This window comes from Pinus tabuliformis, chromosome 6 (assembly GCF_031772625.1).
Source record: "Pinus tabuliformis cultivar Carrire ecotype Pingquan chromosome 6, CPIR1, whole genome shotgun sequence".
NCBI classification, from domain to species: Eukaryota; Viridiplantae; Streptophyta; class Pinopsida; order Pinales; family Pinaceae; genus Pinus; species Pinus tabuliformis.
The window spans coordinates 174215036-174233265 of NC_142292.1; the positions used below are offsets into that span (position 1 = coordinate 174215036).

The 18230-nt window shown below is 35.5% G+C and overlaps 1 pseudogene; it reads left to right on the top strand.

Annotated features, from left to right (window-relative positions):
* The first annotated feature begins 1087 nt into the window (after positions 1 to 1087).
* Positions 1088 to 16449, top strand: LOC149258001 (germin-like protein 1-3 pseudogene; annotated as a pseudogene).
* Positions 16450 to 18230: the final 1781 nt, after the last annotated feature.

The window sequence follows — 18230 nt, forward strand, 5'->3', positions numbered from 1 at the left end:
GCTCCACTAGCTCAATGATCGAGGTTGGTTCTTGAGGGACAGCCTTGGTCGTGGTGCTAGTGGCCCTTTCTATATTGGCCCCTTAATATAGCACTTCTTTTTTTATCGGTTCTGCGGTCGAGGTTGGTTCTTTTGGAGCAACCTCGACTATCATCCCATGTTTGCACTCCTAGTTTTGTTCCAACCCTTCAGTTTCCATCTCCATTTCCTCTAGTTCCTCTTGATCTATGTATTCATCCTTTACTCCGGTTCCTTCCTCCATCGCTTCAGGCTCTTCTTCTCTAGCGGCTCTAGCAGCTACTATCTTTTCCTCTGTAGAATCCTAGAATGTTTCCCAAGGGATTTGAAATCGACCAATTGCGTGCATGTCTAATAGCTGGACTAGACCATGGTTGGTAATGACTGCTGCCACTTGTTGCAAGCACCGAGCAGAGTGCACCATCAGCTGGAGACTCCTTAACAGGAAGAAAGGCATATTCAATGAGAAGGCTTCCGCCTGTGGGAACCAGAGGTGAGCCAATATTTTGAAATGGTATTTAAACATGGTGGTATACCTCCCCTTGTAGGTTATGTATCTCATTACAAAACCTGCTACCTCACCCCATGGGTGTGGTAATGAATTTCAGTCGTACCATTGGCCTTTCTGAACAACATTTTCTCCGGCCTGCAAGAATGCTTTGGGGAACTCCGGAAGGGAGGTTCTTCGTGAAAACTATTTCTGCCCCTACTGGGGTAGCCCGCTGACCTTTGCAATGGTTTCTTTTGTAACAGGAATTTCTATCCCCCAGACCCGAGAGCTCCCTTCCTCTAAATTGAGTGAAAATTCAATTGCAATTGCCTCATTAAACCCTTGCAATCTGTCGAAATAGACATTCCATCCTGCATTTTCAAAAACCTGCCATACTTCCTGATTGTTTCTGACCATTGTCGTGCCCTCCGGCTCATGGCACACAGCCAACCCACCCATCACCGTGAGAACTGGATGAACACGATGGTTACAGTCCGCTGGTAGGGGAGAGTAACAACAACCCAACTGACGATGACAATATTGTTAGCATGGTGGCCACGGGGTAAAAGAATGATAATAATGGTCGGTACACCTCAAAAAACACAGCAAATAATGGCAGGGTATGGTAGTACAGGTGAATGATTATGGTAATTGAATGCAATGTACTGGGGAAATGACCTGTAAAGTTCTTGGCATATGATTTCAAATTCCGACGCGTAGGAATCATGATTACAAAACCGCATGCTTTTTTTGGTTTTCATTCTCATTGGATTTGGTAATGATGTGATATGATTACGATTTTTAGGTATGCCATCATTTCTTTATGACGGGACCACCCCGAACTTAAATGCAGTCGTCCGCAGCACATACTAGTCTCTTTTTTTTGGAATATTTTAATAAAATCAATAAGAGTCAATGAAGGTGTACCCAGCGACCTACATGGCGGTGGAGTAATAACAAAAATAACTGGCGAAGTAACGGAAATGGCGAAGTAACAGTGCCGACGGAGTAACAACACCAGTGGAGTAACAGCAGCTATGGAGTAACAGCACCGAGGAGTAACAACAACGGCAGAGTAACAACAATGACGGAGTAACAACACCAATGGAGTAACAGCAATCGACAGAGTAACAACAACAGTGGAGTAACACCACCGACGGAGTAACAGCACAGTGGAGTAACAACACCGACAGAGTAACAGCAACAGTGGAGTAATAGCACCAGCAGAGTAACAGTGACAGTGGAGTAACAGCACCGGCAGAGTAACAGCAACAGTGGAGTAACAACACTGACGGAGTAACAACAACAGTGGAGTAACAACACCGGCGGAGTAACAGCAACGACGGAGTAGCAACACTGATGGAGCAATAGCAATGGGCAGAGTAACAACAACGACTATTACTTGAAAAATTTCTCTATTTCTCCTTGTCATAATTCAGTTCTTATTCCTGCAAAAAGACAAACAAGTAAGTACTAACAGCATATATTTATTGTTGTTATTATATATATATATAGATATATATATATATATATATATATATATATATATATATATATATATATATATATATATATATATATATATATATATATATATATATATATATATTCAGAAGGCAAAGGGAGAATTCTCTGCACCAACAACCATCAAACCAGATGTATCAGAAAGATGTTTGATGAAGGCATCTTTAGAAGTTGGACAGTGGTATAACTTCAAACAGTGTCCGTTCACTAGGAAGGAAGTACGATTTTCATCTATTGTAACCAATCTGACTGTGCCATTGTCGAATACAACGTCCACTTCATAGGGTCCCATCCAACGAGTGTGAAGCTTTCCTTTGAAGTCTTTGAACCAGAAATCATATAACAATGCCCAGTCCCCTGTATGAAACACCTTATTCTAGATAAATTTATTGTGCCATTTCATTCTCTACTGTTGGATAGCAGTAGTTCTCTGGACAGCTACTGAACAAATCTCGTCTAACTCATTGAGTTGTTCCAGCTGGTGTTTCTAGGCCTCTGATAAGTATAATCCCACTTCCAAATCTTTTTTGAGCGTTTTGATCTCGAATTCAACTGGAAACAAGGGGGATTTCCTGTAGACTAGCTCAAATGGTTAAAACCCAGTTGTATTCCGCCATGTTTTCCTATACGCCCAAAGAGCTTCTGGAAGTTTCTGTGACCAATCCTGGCGATGACTTGCTACAGTTTTTGTCAAGATATTTTCCAATACCTTGTTTGTGCTTTCTACCTATCCATTCGCTTGGGGATGGTATGGAGTTGTGACTCTATGTTTAACCCCATATTTCTACATGAGCCTCTCTATCATGTGGGATGTGAACTGTGCTCCTCCATCTGAAACAATTTCTCTCGGGGTACCATATTGGGAAGCAACGGACTTGAAAATAGAATTATCCAGAAATATCAACGACATTTTAAGTAGTAGACCGAAGGTGAAGGGTAAGTTTTTGAGTGTGAAGAAAACAATAAGATTTTCCAATTTCCAATCTAATCCATTTACTAATATAAAACAAGGCTTTGCATGAAGCCTTTATTAGATTTTTATGTAGTTCATATTAGTCTATGGCACACGTTAAATTCAATCCAGTATTTTTAATTATACAGGAAGATGTGGACATTTAAATTGAACTTGTCATGTTCAAACAAAAATTAAAACAATAAATATAATAACATTTAATTTTTAAAAACATGGATAACAAGAACCATTGGCGATGTTATTGTTCTTTTTTCTATGTTTTTTTTGCATGCAACATATCAGGGTGGACCATTTGAAACTTTTCCTAAATAATTTGAAAGAAATAAAATATATTTAATTGTACCGTGTGCTAACGAAACATTATTTATAGAATTAAATTTTATTTAGAATTATTACACATTATTTTTAAATGCATCTAATTTTAGAAGCAATGAACTATATTAGATAATGAGTTTTTAAATTGAACTTCTAACATGTAATTTGATTTTATTTGTAAAATAAAAGTAGAACAAAATTACTAGTGTACAAATAAATCTAAAACAATAAAACAAAAATTATATAATATTTATAGATAATTTAGTGACAAATAACTAGAATTTTATAAAAAATAAATTATCAACAAAAACTAATATCAAAGTTACTTTTTTGGCTGTTGTTGTTCTTGTTTCCCATAGGTAGTCCTTGGCTGCAAAAACTACGGCAGGAAACCAACTCAACTAGCCTTTAGGTTCAAGCTGGCCCTTGAACCAGAGGGGGCTCCCTCAGTTGTTACGAGGCTTTGTTTAACATTGTTCACCTGTCACTAAACAACATCCTTTGAAGCACAATGGCCAGATTTATGGTTTTAATGGGGATGGTTGGTGATCAATGATAATCCCTAATCATGATTAAAGGCCTCTCTCACAGGGTCCCTTCTGAAAGTGTCAACTTCCAGCCTGACAGAATGACTTAGTTTTTTCAAGAATTATGGTAGAAAAATGTAAGGGGATTCCCAATAATTGAGCAGTCAGAATGATTACTTAACAACTGGGGAAATTTAGATGCGTGTAGAAGATTTCTATAGCCCAACAAAAACATATTCAAAGGTAACAAAAGGCCAAAGTGAAACCGATTCCAAGAGGAGCTATTTCAGACAGATAGTCTAGTAAGCTAATCTCTTTTAATGGCTATCAGAAAACATAAAGAAAAAATCAGTCAAAGAGGACTTATCTTGGAAAAATAGTCCAATAAGCTAATCTCTTTCTAAAGGTTATGATTTTGCAGGGAATTACAAAGAGATTAAGATTTAATCTACCTTTCCCAGACCTTCCTACAATTGCTTTGAACATATGTAGAAACAAGTTATGAAAGCACTATAAAGACATACGAGAAACACAAAATTCTGTCATAACCGCAGCTGGAAGGATCTCATTAGAATTCTACAAGAGAAGCTATTATGTAGTTTAAGAGCCTTGGCATCAAAAGCCAACCCATATTACTTCAATTGACGAAGTATTTATACAATTTCCTCATAGAATATCTTGATAAAAATATCAAGAGCTATTACAAATATCTGAAAACTGTATTAAAAAAAATAGAACACAAATAAAGGTAACTAAAACTATTTGAAGAGTTCTAGTACTATCCTTGAGGATTTTTTTTATAAAGAAGAGAAATTCGAATTTGGTTTCAACTTATATTTGATGAGGTGGCCTCCAAGTCACTAACTATCTTTGAGCTTTTTCCTCCCGAAATTCTAAAAAATAGGGTCATGTAATACCTTTGTGTCTCCCAAAACATAATAGATGTTGGAAACATGAGAGAGGTTTTTGTAAATGATTATGTTAGCAACAAATACCTCTTTCATGTTTTGAAAATTTGTTCCCCCCCTGCTCGGAAACCGCATTTGAAAACCATGTCTAAAATAAGGAAACTTCTGGAAAACAAACCTGCAAGGATTCATCCAAATATCCCAAACCATAACCTCTGTTAATCTGAGGAACAAAAACCTCCTCCAGTTTCCCAAGGTACATCTTTGTTTAGCCACCATATTCTCTGCAAAAAGGTGACTAAAACATGAAATTTCTGGAAAACATGCCTTCAAAGATGGAATTGTATCTCCAAAACCATAACAACTATTAGAAAACTAAGAGTGGGTTTTGTACATGAGGATGTTATAAATAAAAACCTCTTTCCATTTTTGAAAATTCATTTCCGGTTGTTTGTAAAGCATGTTTGAATTTACTTTATTACATCATTTAATCATGTTTAAATGCATGATTAATAAATCAACCAGCTAATGAGACTTAAATTTACATTTTGTGGGCGCAATTTACTCTTGCAGACCCATTTATTATTTCTAAACTACTAAAACCTATTATATCAGCAAACTTAAATTATCAAAACTAATCATGTTACAACATCGGCTCTAATGGGGACTGATTCCCCCTGTGGGATGCAGAGAACTAGTAGACTGGTTGCCTTTAGTGTTGGGCATAGAGTCATACCATAAAACCACCAACCACTAATTTTCCATCTTATGTCGAATATAACGAATCTCCATGGATCAGTGTTTTCATTTGAATACTATGCTACTGCACACTACACACTACAACCTACAACGGTGAAATGCAACCATATGCCTGCACTAATTTAGATACTCTTTCATATTGAAATCTGAAAACTGAAAATTTCTAAACACTAAAAATATAAGTTGATCTATCATATACTCTTCAAATCACACCACTCATAAACATCGAACACGTTGATCTACTACATATTGAAACTCAAAATATCTATTTAATCCCCAAAACTCTATCTAACTAAACTGAAAAAATTCACACTATTAGGTGTAATCCGCTTTCCAATGTAACCAAGTGCGAAGTGGATTTATTGACAAACCATGTTGCGAGCAGCTGAAAATCTGAAGAATATATACAATATGAACATAAAATCCCATGGAAAACCTATACTCATAGGTGTACTTCAAAAGTTGCATCCTCTGTAGACATTTTAGATTTTTGACCATGGCTAAGAGGGAGAGACATATACTACTGATTGAAAGTATCAATGGACCTTGCATAGCAGTAAAGGTAGCTGAAATTTCGAAACGGTGGGATTGGTCACCCAGTGGAATCGCCATATGTCAAAGTGGAGTCGCCAAGTGAAAGAAATGCAACCAATAATAAATGTCTACTCCTTGTTCACTAGAAAAGAATAGATCTAATCTTTATCATTCCCTAGAGAAATATATATTCGTTACTTCGCTCCCCGGCAATGGCGCTAGATTTTGTACCTGTTTCCCGTAGGCAATCCTTGGATGCAAAAACTATGCCGGGAAACCAACTCAACTAGCCTTTAGGTTCAAGCTGGCCCTTGAAACAGAGGGGGCTCCATCAATTGTTACGAGGCTTTGTTTAACATTGTTCATCTGTCACTGAACAAAAGCCTTTGAAGCACAATGGCCAGATTTATGGTTTTATTGTGGATTGTTGGCGATCAATGATAATCCCTAATCATGATTAAAGGCCTCTCTCACAGGGTCCCTTCTAAAAGTGTCAGCTTCAAGCCTGACAGAATGACTTATCTTTTTCAAGAATTATGGTAGAAGAATGTAAGGGGATTCCTTATAATTGAGCAGTCAGACTGACTACTTAACAACTAGGGAAATTTAGATGTGTGTAGAAGATTTCTACAGCCCAACAAAAACATATTCGAAGGTAACAGAAGGCCAAAGTGAAACTTATTCCAAGAGGAGCTATTTCAGACAGATAGTCTAATAAGCTAATCTCTTTCTAAAGGTTATGATTTTGCAGGGAATTACAGGGAGATTAAGACTTAATCTACCTTACCCAAACCTTCCTACAATTTCTTTGAACATATATAGAAACAACTTATGGAAACACTAGAAAGACATACAGGAATCACAAAATTTTGTCATAACTGGAGCTGGAAGGCTTTCATTAGAATTCTATAAGAGAAGCTATTAGATAGTTTAAGAGCCTTGGCATCAAAATCCAACCCATATTTCTTCAATTGATGAAGTATTTATACAATTTCCTCACAGAATATATTCATAAAAATATCGAGAGTTATTACAAATACCAGAAAACTGTATTACAAAAATAGAACACAAATAAAGGTAACTAAAACTATTTGAAGAGTTCTAGTACTATCCTTGAGGATTTTTTTTATCAAGAAGAAAATTTAAATTTGATTGCAACTCATATTTGATCAGGTGGCCTCCAAGTCACTAATTGTCTTTGAGCTTTTTCCTCCTAAAATTCTGAAAAATAGGGTCCTTTAATACCTTTGTGTCTCCCAACATAATAGATGTTAGAAAACTGAGAGAAGTGTTTGTAAATGATGATGTTAGCAACAAAACCCCTTTCATTTTTTGAAAATTCGTTTCCCCTTGCTTGGAAACTGCATTTGAAAACACTCACTAAGAAAAGGAAAATTTTGGAAAACATGCATGCAAAGATTCATCCGAATATCCCAAACCATAACCTCTGTTACAAAACGGAGAGAGGTTTTTGTATCATAGAATTGTAGGAACAAAAACCTCCTCTAGTTTCCCAAGATTAATCTTTGTTTAGCCACCATATTCTCTTCAAAAAGGTGACTAAAACATGAAATTTCTGGAAAACATGCCTTCAAAGATGCATTTGTATCTCCAAAACCATAATAGTTGTTAGAAAACTGAGAGTTGTTTTTGTACATGAGGATGTTATAAGCAAAAACCACTTTATGTTTTGTAAAATTCATTCTCGGTTGTTTGTAAACCATGTTTGAATTTACTTTATTACATCATTTAATCATGTTTAAATGCATGATTAACTAAATCAACCAGCTAATGAGACTTAAATTTACATTTTGAGGGCGCATTTTACTCTTGCAGACCCATTTATTATTTCTAAAGTACCAAAACCTATTATATAAGAAAATTTAAATTATCAAAACTAATCATGTTACAATAGCTGCTAGAACGGGTGAATTATTTTGCCTCTTTAATTTTGTCGGTGATCCTAAAAATTCGGTGGGAAACTTTTGACCATATTGTTTAAATAAAATGACAAAAATATAAAAAAGGGGTGGTGGGCTGCCACCCCCAACGAAATTGTTATATGATATAGTCAAAAAATGTGGGTGGGCCACCCAATCAAACGGCACAACATGGCAGAATACAATGGGTCGACAGGGTTTGAACTCACGTCGACCAGTGGCCAGCCTGCCCAATGTGGCAGCCTAATAAAAAAAAAAACCAAACTAAACGCGCCTGTACCACCAAATTGTGTAAAACACCAAAATCGTTATGTAACCACACGAAATTTCAAGTGAGGGCAGGGTTGGAACCACCGACCTCCCTTGCCCAACTTAACCCTACCACCAATTGCCCAAGTGGCTTGTCTTTGTATTGTTTGTGCAAAAACACATATTTAAACCCAAACATTCATTCACCTGGGATAGAAGAGGCAGTGTTGAACCCAATAATAGCGAAATTCGGACGGCATGTTTTTGAAGACATAACCATTTTGAGAATATTCATTTTGCAAAAGCTTGAGGAATCTAAAAGATTCCCTTGGAGGTTGATTTTTTACAAAGGTAGAATGATGCCAACTTTATAGTCATTTTTATCAAAATTTTACAAGGAGGACGATGGTGGACTCAGAATGGTCATCTGAGCAGCAAGATTTCAAGGAGTCATTAATAAGGAATCTTTGGAGAATCTTTGAGATTCCCGAGGGTCCAGATTTGACAGTGTCAGAAAGGGGTCAAGTTTATAGTTGTTTAACATGATTTCGTGCCACAAATTCAACGATGATGTCTGTTTTTGTAACTAAGATTTGCATTTTCATGCCATCCCCGGAAGTGGAGGTATATGATGTAGTGATGCTATGTCTTTCTTTTGATTTGCTGAGATGATGATTTTATTGTTGAGATCCTTGTTACCATTATGTTGAAAGATACTTGTATGCCATGTCATATGAGAATTTATCATCTTGTCATGCTGAAGGAGGGCCCATATGAGTGAGAGCACTTATAGGAGAACATCTCATGGAGGGAAATCCCACTCTATTTGAGGGAGTTTACCCTTGTAATGACAAATAATGTACCATGTACTTAACATCATTCTTCAACATTTAATGAAGCAGCCTCCCCACTCTTAACGTCTAGCCCGTAGACGTAACCCACACTTGGTGAACTTCATTATCAACTTGTTTGTGTTCTTTGATTTGATGGTTGTCATTATTTTTCCTCTTCTTTAAAGCACGCACATACGGTTTTTCATACTCTTTCACATGCAATTTTGTTAACATCACAGAATTAAAAGATCTTGGTTAATTCTAGTAGCGGAGAGAATCCAGATCAAACTATGAAGCAAAGTGCCTATGGAGTCTCTGGTATTCTCAAATCCATCTTAAAGGTTTAAACGACATTATGGAGTGATGATAAATAAAGGAAAATCTTTGGATGTAATTCTAGAAGAAATTTAGGGAAATTTGTGTTACTACAAGATTGTTGCAAGATACCTCCATTCTGCTACACGAAACTTCTAGCAAGCTTATTTCTTGAGTTAACCTGCCAAATTCCTAAGCTAATAAAATGAAAATGTTGCGGGAATTTTTTATATTAATTTTAATTTTTTTAGGATTAAATCTATGTGGAACCAACTTGAAAGATCTTCATTAGCATGTGCTAAAATTCAGCAGAAATTTACAACTAAAAACCAGAAATTTCATAACAATGAACTAGTAAGTTGATCTAAATACTCAAATTCCTCACCTAATATAGTGAAAATGCTATGGGGTGAATTTTTTTGATTAATTTGAATGTTTTTAAACTTCAACATAAGTGGAATAAACTCAAAATAGGTTCATTAACATGTGCTAAAATTCAACAAAAATGTATTACTGAAACTAGAAATTTTAGAATTATGAACTAGTAAACTAATCCAAGTAACTCAATGATGAATATGATTTTGTAGAGTTTTTATAAGGATGATTCATAATTTTAACTATATGTATGACCTAAAAATCAAATTATTTCAATCATTTAACTAATTTAACCTACAACAAATGAAGCATGAATACTAAATGCAAAAATACGAAATGCAAGAATAAGATATGTCAGTGACTAAGAAATGCAAAGAAGATAAATAAATTGTATAGTAAGGACCTAAGGCTCCCAGGATGGCCAATCCCAAGGATACTCAAATTCCTATGAGGGAAACCAAGCCTCGGAAGCTAGAAATGAAACCAAACTTCATTACTCAGATCAAATCAAGTACATCCCTGCTATAAATGAAAGTAGAATTGCTAAATAACAATTTTTCTTTACAAGGCCAAAAATTTCATGCCCCTAGGAGCTAATTTGAATTAGTACTTATACAATTTGATGGGGAAGCATCCCCCTTGAAAGGAGGCATCTTTCCCCTCCAGAATCCCTCAAAATGTGGATCTAGTCCTCAACAATAGGAATCTTCTTTAAATACTGAGTTTTGATTTCTCTTGTAGCAGGGAATACATCCCTAGATTTTCTCAATCAATGGAGCTACAAAATTTGTTCAATAATTTCATAATATCCTATTCATTTGTTATTCCATCGAAGAAAGTCCCGAAATTCTCTCATTCTACATATCTTCAAAATTCGCTCAACATTCTCTCAATATTCTACAAGTTAATTAATATTAGGCACATAATAAGCAATTATCTCTAAACCTTCCTAAGATCTTATTAAAGCTAAGAAAACATTGTTAAGTGTAAAAGGAGAGATTTAATATAGCCTTTATGTGCCTAGGAAAGGTTAGATGGGCTTTATTTTGCACCGAATTGGAAAGCCCATCACTAAGTTCCATTGAGGCCTGTGTGCTTGCTTATGTATAATTTTTTAGGTGAGTGGGACATTGTATTGATACATTGTAAGACCAGAGTTCCCATGTGATTAGGCTAGATAGAGTATGAGGTAAAAGTTCAGTGAGCCTAGTATACATATTATGTAAATACAATGGGATTAACATAATACCACCATGGTTGTAGACTTAGGTACAAAAAGTGTATGGGGGGCTAGGACTCCATGATCATAAAAGTGCTTTGATACATTATAATATTGTATTATATCATTAAAAGATGTAAAAGTAAGGGGTACAATTCCTATAAAATGGTGGTTATCCTATTCAATTGGATGTGGCTAAGTGGGGACAAGTGTCTATATGTGAGGGCCTAGAGGGTAATTAGAGACTCATAAGGGTAGTAGGAACTCTTGGAAGCCACACGGTCTAGGAAATACATGGTCGACCAATTTGGTCACCCTGGAGGTAGTGGTATCGCCCGATTGACTGTTAGTGAAAAGAAGGGGGTGCATTAATTGAGTGCAGGGCAAATGGGGCATATGAGATTATTGGTTAGAGGATGTTATGGTCTGGTACCTTGGCCTTATTTGTATCTCGTTGTGGATATGTACCTTGCTTTAGTAGGCGTTACCATCATGGAGTAATGTCTCTAACTCGAGGGTGATTGAAAGCTAAGAGAGCACGAGTAACATGGTATATGGTTGGATGGTATGTCTAAGTCATATAGCTAGTCAACGAATTTCATAGATAAGTGCTTGAAACTTGTCATCTACATGTTTTATGGATTATCTAGCATGTTATTTTACTATTTTGTCATTCTATATGTTTTATATTACGATTATGATATCAGAGTCAGAAGCGGTGGCATCGCCCTAATTGGGCTACTAGGGGTATTACACAAGGCATTATTCTTATTATATCTCATTGATAATTCTTTTTCTTTTTGGTAGGTAAGCACCCACGGGGGATTAGAACCAGTGACCTATCACAAGGAGTGTCTTAACAGTGCACCCATTCACCGTCAATCGAAAGCCCCATGGGCAATCTCTTTGACAAATCAATATATATATATATATATATATATATATATATATATATATATAATATATATATATATATATATATATATATATATATATATATATTCTTCCTCCCCCCTCCATCACCATGCCACCTAGTTACCCATCCCACTTGATTCCCTTACCCTTGAACCCTCCCACACCGACAAGATAAGGAAAAAAAAAACTCTCTGATTTATTAACCTTTTAGCATCTATTAAATAATTAAATTGCATAGATAAAAAATAAAATAATTATACATGAAAACTTAGAAATATTATTATACCTGAAAGCATTGTATGTTTTCTTTTTCCCATTTTTAAATAACAATGTGAAAAGTATTACATAGAATTAGATTTTTTTCTATCTTAAAAGATAATGCCAAACATGTCAACAACTCAAAATAATTTAATAACATATATGATCAACATCATTACCAACTAATTTAACAGCATATATGAATTGGTACTTGTACAAGTTGATGGGGAAGCATCCTCTTTGAAAGGAGACAACTTTCCCCTCGAAAATCCCTCAAAATGTGGATTTGGTCCCCAACAATAGGAATCTTCATTAAATTTTGAGTTTTGGCTTCTCCTGTAGCAAGGAACACATCCCTAGATTTTCTCAATCCTGAGATTTAGTGGAGCTCCAAAGTTTGTTCAATAATTTCATAACATCCTATTCATTTATTGGTCCATCGAAGCAAGACCCTAAATTCTCTCATTCTAAAGAACTTCAGAATTTACTCAATAATCTCTCAATATTCTGCAAAATAAATAATATTAAGCACATAATAAGAAATTATCTCTAAATCTTTTAAATCTTGTTTAGTTGTCCTTGAATGTTGGCTTATTCATGCTAAGAGTTGTGTTGGACCTCTTTGGAGCTCTATTTTTTGTGTCTAGCTAGTGCTTGAGCGCTAGTGCTTGAGCACCAGTGCTTTGTTCGTGGTGTTATGTATCTTGGTCAAACATTGTTTGATTTTCATTTGCATTATGAGACAAGCCCCATGAAACGTCAGTGCATGAGGAGAAGAAGGGGAGGATGGGGAGGATGAGGCCCCTAGGACCATAATCGAGCCCATCAGTAAGCCCAAGAGGTTGATGAGTCATTTCACTTGTATGTTCCTCTTGATATTCGAAGTAAATTTCAAAACCTTGAGACCATGGCATCTAGAGAAAGAAATTTCTTCTCATATTCAGAGCTGGTGGAGGAATGTGGGCAGTGGATTTCGGATACTAGCCAGGCTGAAAAAAGTAGTATCTTTTCATTATTTATTTATTCGAAAATGAAAACCTTGATAGGAAGTATTCTTATGGAAAAATAGGATGATAGGTATAATGTTTTTGCTAGCCTTCATGATGTGAAAATAGAATAGCACAACTTGTGGTTCTATGTGGAGAGGATGGATACTTTCCTTCCTCAAAATGAGTGTCATATTCTATGCACTGGCACAACGTTTGAGCCTCTAGGATCTAGTGTGAGAGATGAGACAAGTGTCACTTCTTCTTATTCATAATTGTTAAATGTTGGTTGATATCACTTCTTGTGATTCATAATTGTTAAATGTTGGTTGATATCACTTCTTTGATTCATAATTGTTAAATGTTGGTTGATATCACTTCTTTGATTCATAATTATCAAATGTTGGTTGATAGTTTTTTGTGGTATGATGACTCCATAGACACTGTAGTGCAGATGTTACAATTTTTGCAATTTTAGAGTAATAACTCTATTGGAAGATGGTCAAAATTATATAGTTTCCCAATAGGTAGGTTGCTCTATAACTCTATTAGGAGATGAATAAAATTATATAGTTTCCCATTCGTAAAGTTGCTCTAAAAACCATGTACGAATACTTTGATTTTGTTAAGCTATACAATCTTACTTTATATATATATATATATATAATAAACACCATTATCAATTAATTATTTTGTGTGATTAAATATTAACTTTCAAACGTATCCAACTCTGGATCATTGTACAATTTTTTTAGTTTGAAAAAGTAAAACATGTTATATGAAATCAAACTTTTTCATTCTTAAAAGACAATCTAAAGCATATTAGATAAAGGTAGACTTTTTTTATTTTTGAATGTGGAAGGAAATACGCAACTGACCATATCCTCCCGATATAGATATGTATATATATTCACAAAATATACATATACAAAAATGGGTTGGGAACAGCTACAAATCAATTATGTTGTTTCGTTGTGGTCGATCAGCTGTTGTGAATCGCGGAACTGCAGTGATATGATGTGCGGTCAACACCTGCGCTCCATAATCGGCGGTCATAACATGTCTTAGTGGTTCGCATAGGTAAAACCCTCATGACTCTACTCCATTAATTAAATATCCCAAGAGACGATAAAAGGGGAATTACCTCATAGTTTTACACAGTAAATATATGCAAACGAATACAAAAGGGATGAAAAGAGGAGTGGAAATGCAGGGAAAAGATAGGCCAATTTGGTGCCCAACAGCAGCTAGAGAAAGACATTTCTTCTCAGATTCAGAGCTAGTGGTGGAATGTGGGCAGTGGATTTCGGACACTAGCCACACTTAAAAGAGTAGTATTTTTTCATTAGTTGTTATTGGAAAAAGGAAACCTTGATAGGAAGTATTCTTATGGAAAAACGAGATGATAGGTATAATGTTTTTGCTAGCCTTGATGATGTGAAAAGAGAATAGTGGAACTTGTGGTTCTATGTGGAGAGGATGGACACTTTCATTGCTCAAATTGAGTGTCATATTCCATGCACTAGCACAACGTCTACGTGTCTAGGATCTAGTGCGAGAGATTAAACACGTGTCACATCTTCTGATTCATAATTGTTAAATGTTGGTTGGTATCACTTCTTATGATTCATAATTGTTATATGTTGGTTGATATAACTTCTTTTGATTCATAATTGTTAAATTTTGGTTGATAGCCTTTTGTGGTATGATGACTCCATAAACACTCCAGTGCAGATTTTATAACTTTTGTAGTTTTAGAGTAACAACTCTATTGACAGATGGTCAAAATTATATAGTTTCCCAATAGGCAGGTTGCTCTATAACTCTATTGGCAAATAGGCAAAATTATATAATTTCCCATTCGGCATATTACTCTATAACTCTATTAGGAGATGGGCAAAACTATATAGTTTCACATTCAATAAATTGCTCTAAAAAATACTAGTAATGATAGTAGATAGTAGAACTATGCACTGAAACTTTGATTTTGTTAAGCAATACAATCTTACTCTTTATATATATATATATATAGAACACCATTATGAATTAATTATTTTTTGTGATTAAATATTAACTTCCAAACTGTATCATACTCCCGATCACCGTACATTTTTTTTAGTTTGAAAAAGTAAAACATGTTATATGAAAGCAGACTTTTTCATTCTTAAAAGACAATCTAAAACAAACTCCGGATCATTGTACAATTTTTTTTAGTTTGAAAAAGTAAAACACGTTATATGAAACCAAACTTTTTCATTTTTAAAAGACAATCTAAAACAAATTAGATAAAGGTAGATATTTTCTATTTTTGAATGTCGAAAGAAAATACGCAACTGACCATATCCTCCCGACAGACATATATATATAAACATAACTATAGACTCTAGACTCTAACTAACCAGAACTCTGACACAGTCGTATGTGGCAGAGGGGATTCGGTGGGTGGACCTGCAACACCGGGTCATTTACCATAGTTATAAAAGGAGTTGTCTATAATGCGACTTTTTGAAGATTCCGGTGACGGAATCCGGCGAAGAAATTGAGGTCAAATCTTGATTTCTTGCAGTTAAAATGGTTTTTTAACTGCATATTTGGATTCAGCACCCTGAAAAAACCCTGGGACGCTTTCATTGTGCAGAAACTAGCTATCAAACTTCCGATTCCAATAATTCTTGCCGGATTTCGACCGAATAATTATGTATGTCTTGTGCGTTTGTCTGCTAGCTGATCATGGGTGAATAACATTTTATATATATTTTGAATTGTGCAGTTATTGTGAACGGGTTTCCATGTAAGAATGCGATGACGGTCACAGCAGACGACTTCCGGTTGAGGGCCTAGATAAACCAGGAGATACCAGTAACCAGTTGGGATTCGTTGTAACGCCAGCTTTTGTAACGCAGCTACCAGGCTTAAACACCTTGGGAATTTCGTTGGTCCGCCTTGATTTCGCTGCTCCTCTCGGCCTCAACCCTCCTCACACACATCCGCGGGCCACCGAAATCTTGGTGGTGATCGAGGGTACTCTCTTGGTTGGCTTTATCACCACTAACAACACTCTGTTCTCCACAACGCTGGAGAAGGGAGACGTGTTTGTGTTCCCTCGAGGTCTTGTGCATTTCCAACAGAACATTGGCCCTGTCAACGCAGTGGCCTTCTCTGGACTGAACAGCCAGAATCCAGGAACTCAGCAGGTTGCGCCGGCCTTGTTCGGAGCCTCTCCTCCTGTTTCTGCCTCTGTGCTCGCCAGAGCTTTCCAGATCGATGACAAGCTCGTCCAAATTATCCAAAGCAGGTTCACATCCTCATGATCTTGATCCGATGCTGTCATCGCTCTTTCCTTCCTTCAATTGAGGTGGTATTTATATAGTTAAATAAAACCAACCTCCCGATGTTGTTATCTGAGAGAGGTAATTATAATAGCAGACGCTGCGTTTAATTATAATATAAATAAAAGTTCAATATCTCAAATCTGACGCTGCGTTTGATACACGATTGATTGACAAAGACTTGGATTATGAAATTTCTCATGTTAATCAATATTCAACTGTTCAGAGGAAGAAGTCGTCCACCATTCTCACAAAGAGAACAACATCCTTCTTTTAAAAATGTAGTCTACTCAAAACTGCACTGCAGGAACGGCTTTGATACATAGATTATAGAAAAAATTATAGAAAAAACTACATAGATTATAGAAAAAATTGAACAAAAGATCAAGTAATAAACATCACTCACACAGGATTTTTCCACAATTCCACGATCATGTACAAAATATTGAACGAGCAATAGAATTCACTCTTCTTGGACGGCCTCTTGCCATTGTCATATTCACTTCGCTATCACTCTGATTAAAGTAATTTCATATATATCGTCAAGATTAAAGTAAATCATACTAAATAATTAATTTATAACTTTATTATTAATAATTATAAAATGGAATCTAATTTTTAATCATGGAAATTCTTAATTGGTAAACCAAATGACTGAAAAACCTTAACTTTTTTCATGTTCAAAATATTTATATTTTATTTTAATTTATTTTTATTTTATATTTTATTTTAAGGCATAAAGTGAGCAGCCCACTCCTTCTTCAAAGATCTTTACTCTGCAGCCGGAAGACCCTCCTATCGATTCTCAAGCCTATCCGATTGATCTTATTCCTCATTGTGTTCAAGATTATGACAATATTATGCTGACTGCTCCAATTAGTTCTTCAACACTCAGTGTTTCAACTTCTATGCAGACTTCATCAAAAACTGGTGTTTCAAACCTTGCTTCAAGGAACTTCAATTTTTCTTCAAATTTTGTTTCTTGTACTATGCCATTTTCTTCATGATCTCATTTTACTAGAGTTGGAAGATGATTTTCCTATTTACTTGCACACTCAAAATAAATGTTAATTTTATATGAGAAACATTTGTACAACCATATTTATTTTGTTCTTTCTACTCTACAATGAGAGATTTCTCCTCTTCCTCTTCCTTCTCTACCTCTGGCATTACATCATAATATTTATTTTCCAATTCTTTACCAACCTCTGTTGCTGCAAATAGGTTGTCTTCCACTTGTCTTCCATATGAAAGTGGTCTTCTCTCACCAAATAACAACATATCAATGATATATGTATGTTGCATCATGTGCAACCACTCCTCACTAGTTAATTTTTCTTCGTCAAAGTTAACATCAAAAATTTTGATTGTTGGATCCACCAAACCTCTTGTTGCTCCATTGGTAGCTTTAACTATGCCAAACTTAGGTGTTGGTGGTAACACTCCATTACCATCCACTTTCAAGTGGGATTCACTAAACTCTTCATCTTTCTATAGATCTATTGTTATATATCCAACTTCCTTTTCATTTTGAAGCACTGTTGCAGTAGCTTGTACGACACTACTATCTTCAACTTGATTACTCCTTACACAAAATATCCTCTCAAGGATATCCCAAGCCTACTTTATTGTCTTTGCATCTACAAGGATGGGAAGAATGTTGCCATCAATGGATTAGTTTATGCATTTTATTGCCAAAACATTATTTTTGTTTTTGGTTTCCAACTCTTTCAATTAGATCTCAAACAACTCTTGTTATTTCT